Below are 6553 nucleotides of genomic sequence, written 5' to 3'. Positions count from 1 at the left end.
GGAAGACATACAAAACTATGACGTTTTATTCCACATTTTGGACGACACACTAAACTATGACATTTTAGTAACATTTTGGAAGACATACAAAACTATGACGTTTTATTCCACATTTGGGACGACATACTAACCTATGACTTTTTAGTGACATTTTGGACGACATACTAAACTATGGCTTTTCCTTCACATTTTGGACGTCATACTAAACTATGACGTTTTAGTGATGTTTTGGACGACATACTAAACTATGACGTTTTAGTGACATTTTGGACGACATACTTCCTTTTCATATTTTGGCTCCTAATCTTTCCATTTGCTGCTGCAGTGTGCCCTCTTGTGGCAGAAAACTCAACGTACAACAACACAGTGACGGACTGACATCAGTTATGTTTGGTCTCCGTTAATTTCTTTGCATGGATCAGATGTCACATAAGCTTTATTTTATATATCTGCTTATCATATTTGATTTATTGATTTATTAGAGCTGCACACACTCACACAACACAAGTCAAACTACGTGCACATTCGGGATTTAAAAAAAAACAACGGTTGAAAAAGAAAAAAGATTTTCAGAGATTTTTCAAAAATTATTCTGACAATTTGTCTTTTTTTACAGGTTTTCCCTGTTTTGCTAAATGAAAGTTAATAACTCATTAAATCTCAGAAAAAAAGTACAAACAAACAAACAAATAAACAAGCAAAAACAGACTGTAAAGCTGTAAATAATGTCCATATCAAAGGTCTGTATTTTTACAGATAAGTAGTTTTATTTGGAATGTTTGACCTACTGTTTTTAGATTATTCAAAAATATATATCATTATTTTACAGATATCTAATATGAAAGTTTTCCTTTGTTATGCTTCCTGTTAAATCTAGAATAGAATTCAAAATCTTTCTTCTGACATATAAAGCTCTTAACAACCGATCTCCATCATATCTTCCGTGGGGGCACGTGGGTGCAGTGCCTCCCCCGGTGATCTGATTGGCCACCCAGTGTGCCCCTCCAAAATTTTCGTTACTGAAACTCCGATTTCCGACGCTCTGAACGCAACTCCGTTGTCCGACTGTAACTGAATGCACCAATGACGTTAGTTTGATCTTTGGATTGTATTTCGTTTGGATTTCAAGAAGCTTTGAAGACGTTTCCTGATGCAGGAGGAGAAGACGAGCAGCTTTGTACCTTTGCGGTTAGAAGACTATGGCCGTTTCTCAGTACGTAACTGTCCGTATTTGCTTTCTGACGTACTCGTGTAACGTCATCATCGAGACAGCATCTCGGACCAGTCTAGCGTGCTACTAGCTATGCTAGCTGCAGGCAGCTCCCAGTGAACAGGAGGATTTTATTCGAGGAAGTCAGACACAGTCACACAGCGAAACATTAGAGCTCACACTGAAACGGAGCTACAGCTCTGTGTCTTGTAGAAGATTTATTTTCAAAGCTACATGTGTGACGGTAATAATCCGTGCCAGAGCAGACCTCATTAGCACTTCCGCTAGGTCACTCCAGGGACGCTGTTGTCGGTAATGTAGCCAGAGTATGGATTCATTTTTCCTTTGGGCTTGACAAAGACGAGAACAAAACTATTCAGAGCAGGTGGAGCAGCTAGCTAACGCTTATTACAGTTTGATTTACATTTTCAAAATCACATTTTTGAAATCACGTAATTTTTCCGTAAAACAAATTTTATTTTGAAAGAGATACTGGAAACGTTGTTTATCTGTAATTCCGCTAACTTGACTGAATGTGGGCTGCAGTTCCCGTTATATAAACATCAATATGATGTATAAATGCAGATGGACTTCATATATTTCACTATGCAGATATTTTTATTGATGTCCAGTACATTTTATAGACATAAACATATTTGATAGAAATATTAGAAATGGATTTCTGTTTCCTCATAATAATTTAGTTAATGCAATTAAATGTTCATCAGTGATTCATCTTTAGTTTGAAACTTTTACTTTGCTTCTATATTTTCTAAAAATGTAGGCCATTTTAAGGTAAGGCATTAAAGGATGGTCTTCTCAGGTAAATGAATTTAAGGTTTAATTGACTGAAATCTTTCAGTCCATGTTGTGCTTCTTTCAATTTGAAATTTCTGGATTTAATTAATACAGCTCAGTCAGTTCCATTTTATATTATTAAGAATTCTTATTCAGTTTAACACCAGATGACATATCAGTTCATTGAGTATTTCAGAGCCATTTTTTTTCTTTTCAATTATCTGTATTTAAAGTGATATTATTAAAATATAATTGCAATGAAAAAGCAGCGACATAAGAAACGACCAAATATACAAAGGAAGTGCAGCTATTTTAATATTTAAAAAAATGACCTATCAGAACATGGTGAAAGTGCAGCTAAAGTTAAGTTAGTGAAACTAGGATAAGCAACGTTTCCTTTTACTTCCAGAAAAATAAAAGCCTCATATTTGCTATTTATTAAAAAATCACTAAAAGCAACACTTCCACTAAGTTTGTTTTATTTTGTTGGTATTTATCGGTGGAGCAGCTGCACATTTTCCACAGACAGTTTTACTGTCCGTTGTCTTGTTTTAATCAGTTTTCAGTTCAGTAATTCAGTCCTTCAGCTGATTGGACCAACAGACACTGAAGGACTCCGACAGCTGGTCGGTAATAAATGATAATTTACTGATCGGTGCCGGTTTTAATGAACTTTATGTTCAACTTCAGAGTCAGATATAATGTGAGCAGTGAACCCCAGGAGTTGGTGGAGTTTATTTGTGTGTTGACCAGAGAAGAGAGTTAGCATCCAGTGAATATTAGCTTTAATGTGAATTAGCAATGCTAACCGAGCTAGCTGACCAATCCTGATTAGCAGCTAAATGTAGCATCAAGCTAATGATATTTGTGTTGTTTTCTGTCAGCAGCTGAAGTGTGTTGTGTTCCTGTAATGTGGTTCATTAAGTTCATAAAACTGTGGCTGGTTGACATTAATGTAACTTTCAGGAAACTTAAATGTGATTAAAACAATAACGTTAATGTTCTAGTTTTCAGTAATCAGCTTTAATTTGACACTAAAACAGACTCTGATAGTTTTAAATGACATATTTCATGAATTTGTTGAAAAATGTCTCATTTGTTGTTGTGATGTTGCTGCTGATTCATTAAAACCAGATGATCCGTGTTGAAGATACGTTTAGTTCTAGTATCAGAAGTACAAGAAAGAAAATGGAAGTTTAGTTCTGCTACGTCAAAGATTTCAGGAATAAAATAGCTAAATGAGTCTATGCCTCAAACTTTATTTTACAATAATGAAATAATGAAATAATCACAGATAATAAAAATATAAATAGCAGAGAAAACCTGAGAGAATAATTTCCTGAAAAGTCTGTGAAGGAAAAGCAGCTTTTTATCCTGAAAGATCAGAATCAGGCTCCAACATCTGCATCTGACAGCATCAAGTCAACCAGAACGAAAAGCAAAAAGAAAATGACTTCTTTCTGATCACATCTGTTCCGCTGCTCACAGTCTGCTGCTGCTCACATTCTTCACATTTATTGTCCACTTTTAAAAGTTCAGCAGACAGGTGCTCTGCTTTGGAGTGTGACGATGTCGTCGGTAATGTGGAGAGTGAAGTTTCTGTTTCACCCGCAGCGTGCTTTAGGGTCAGACTTGATGTTTGAAATACTGACCGACAGCTCAGATTTAACTGTCTGTAGTTCTGTTTTGATGGATGTTAAACTTTCACTCAAAGCCGCCAGGAGCTGGGTCTTTAAAATAATCGTCTTCTCGTTACAGAGTGAAAGTAGCAGTTCCTCCTGAAGGTCAGAGATTGCAGCATCTGAGGGCCTCTTCAAAAGAAGACGTAGTTGATGAAGGCTTTCTGGAGCAGGACCAGAAAGACCACGACCAAGCAGCCTTGAGATCTTAGGCAGCGTCTCCCTCAGGTGGGTGTCAACGGTGTTCATGGTCAGGTCTGTGGTAATCCTGTCAAAAAACAAAACAGAAAATAATCTAGATTATAAATCAACATGTAACCAAAGCACTCTGTGTATAACGCCATAGTATAGGATGTAGTTCAGAAAATGTCAACGTATAGTATACTTTTCAAGAATAACATAGTATGGCCTGTAGTTCATAGTATAGCATGTCAGCAAAATAAAAAAACATAGAATATTATGTGGTTCAAAGAGTGCAAAATGATAGGATGTTGCCTAAAATTGTCATGTATGATATTGAGTTCAAAAAATGTCATAGTGCAGTATATTGTCAAAATAGTATGTTATTCAAGAAAACATCAGAGTATAATATGTCGTCTAAAAAATGCCATAGAATAATATTTCATTGCACAAGTAAAAGTATAGTAATTTTTAAAACTGTTTAAATTCTTATAACATGTTGCTAAAAAAAACAACAAAAAAAACTAAAACAAAAAAAACGTCCTAGTAATATGTCAATTAAAAAAGCCTATAGTATAGCATGTCGCTCAACAAACGTCATAGTTTAGCATGTCGCTCTAAAAACGTCATAGTATAGCCTTTAGTCCACAAAACGTTGTTTTGTCCCGGCTGTCTGAAGTAGGTGAGGAGCAACAGAAAAACAGTCCAAACGCTGGTTTCCAGAGGGTTAGACAAGTATTTATTTGAAAGAGTAAGTTTACAACAACACAACATGTGAGGGGGTTAAAAGCAAATGGGTGTTAGTAAAATAAAAATAAATAAACAGAACTAAAAGTGAACTTCATGTTGACATTGATGGGCATTCCAACCAGGAACAAAGTAAAAGATAATCAATACGAAAAAAAACTCTTCCTGTTCACCTCTTAAAACCCAAAAACACACCGCAGTAGCACCCTAAACTAAAACTACCAATGGGTTCCCTGTTTTCCTTTGTGAACAATTCAAAGGTCCCTCTCTATCTCCCCACACATCCACCAACCACTGGAACACATCTCCAAAGTTCTGCTGGGCCAGCTCAGCTTCCCCTCAGAAGAAGTGCCGCCACCTGCCAGATGAAGGAGCCTTTTGAGAGGCAGCTGGCATCGTGATTGGACTGTACTTTGGTCTGTTCCAATCCAGCTTCAGCTCCAGAGACGGCAGGCGGGACGAGTCAACGGAGGCCTGGTGGACGAAGGCATGCAGCTGAGTACAATCCAGAAAACAACAGAGGAGTGCAGGGCCAGAACAAACAGAGTAGCATCGTATGTCTCTTAGAAAACATCATAGTACAGCCTTTGGTATGAAAAAACACCATCATATACATCGTAGATTGTACACATAACAAGTCAAAGGAAAGAGACATACATTGTAGAATTGTAGTAATTGTGGGCTGACTGATTTACTGATTATCAGTATTTTATTTTTTACTGATTTACGGTAATAAATACATTTAAAATGACGCTACTTTGGCTCTGAACCTTTATCTACCTGTGGTCACTCTGTCTTCTGGAGTGATTTGATTGGTTATACATCTCGAATAAAACTCCTTTAACTTAACATCTGTAAACAAAACAAAAACATATCAACAAAGTTTTCTGTTAGAGTTTGTGTTTTTGTAAGTTTAACTCAAGATTTTAAATACTTTCATTTACTGCAAATGAATATCTACTCCAAATCTCTCACAAATAATCATTATCAACCTTAAAAACACACAGAACACCCCTCTATACTCGACCACACTAAGTACAGTCCGGTTCCCCCTTCTATAAATCTGCTTGGAATCTTCCACTTCCTGTTTGTCAAAGTGGCCTTCTACCTGCACAGGTTTTGTTGGAGCTCATGCAACAAACATTTTGGGTAACTGCACTTTAATATGGATGGATGACACTGAATTAGAGTCTGTTTTAATGAGACTGAGTTAAGATGTGTAGCTCTGTCATTAAATAGGAAATTATTTCTCAGAATTCACAGAGGAAAGTCTGAAATGTTTGCTAGGTTAGCATCCCACATGTTCTTTGGCTCAGCTAAAGCTAACTCTCTCCAACTTCTGGATCTCTTGAGTTGCTTGTTGTTAAAATATCTTGCTAAAGGTGCTGAAGCTCAGAAAGTCTATGTTTGTTCAAAATAAGCTCATTCTCAAGTCTTATCTGAACTGTCCTCTTTTGTTTGAACTTTCCCTAAACTTAGGAGTTAATGACAGAACAGCACATCCAGACTCAGTCTCATTTATGTAGAGATTAAACTTCAGTGTCATTCATTGATGTTAAAGTGCAGTTTTTCAAATGTTTGTTGCACATGCTCCCAACTGAACCAGTCCAGGTGGAAGACGATGTGAAGAGAAAGCTCCAGAGGATGAATATCACACATTTACATTGGAAATAAATGTCCTTTAATGAGACATTGTCATGCAAAAGTTGGATTTCACTTTAATGATGTTCAAATCTTTGTTGTGTTTTGTTGATGTTGGTTTCTACATGTTTTCTGACACCCGGCCCCAAAGATCAAAACCTTCTACGGCTCACAAGCTGCAACAATTCACACATTATCAACTATCTTTCTTGACTAAACTAAGATAAAAAGTGAAAAACTGCCTGATTCCTGCATCATGAATGTAAATCTTTTTGGTTGGTTTTTATGACAGTAAATT

At 36.4% G+C, this 6553-nt stretch overlaps 1 long non-coding RNA gene across 1 annotated transcript; it reads left to right on the top strand.

Annotated features, from left to right (window-relative positions):
* Positions 1-1056: 1056 nt before the first annotated feature.
* Positions 1057-6304, top strand: LOC129348808 (uncharacterized). Its single transcript, XR_008601500.1, has 3 exons — positions 1057-1213; positions 3767-3915; positions 4875-6304. It is a non-coding gene; the product is annotated as an uncharacterized LOC129348808 (long non-coding RNA).
* The last annotated feature ends 249 nt before the right edge of the window (positions 6305-6553 follow it).

The sequence above is a fragment of the Amphiprion ocellaris genome, chromosome 4 (genome assembly GCF_022539595.1).
Source record: "Amphiprion ocellaris isolate individual 3 ecotype Okinawa chromosome 4, ASM2253959v1, whole genome shotgun sequence".
Classification (NCBI taxonomy): domain Eukaryota; kingdom Metazoa; phylum Chordata; class Actinopteri; family Pomacentridae; genus Amphiprion; species Amphiprion ocellaris.
Note: the sequence above shows the minus strand (reverse complement) of the source record. Positions and strands in the feature narration are given on the sequence as shown.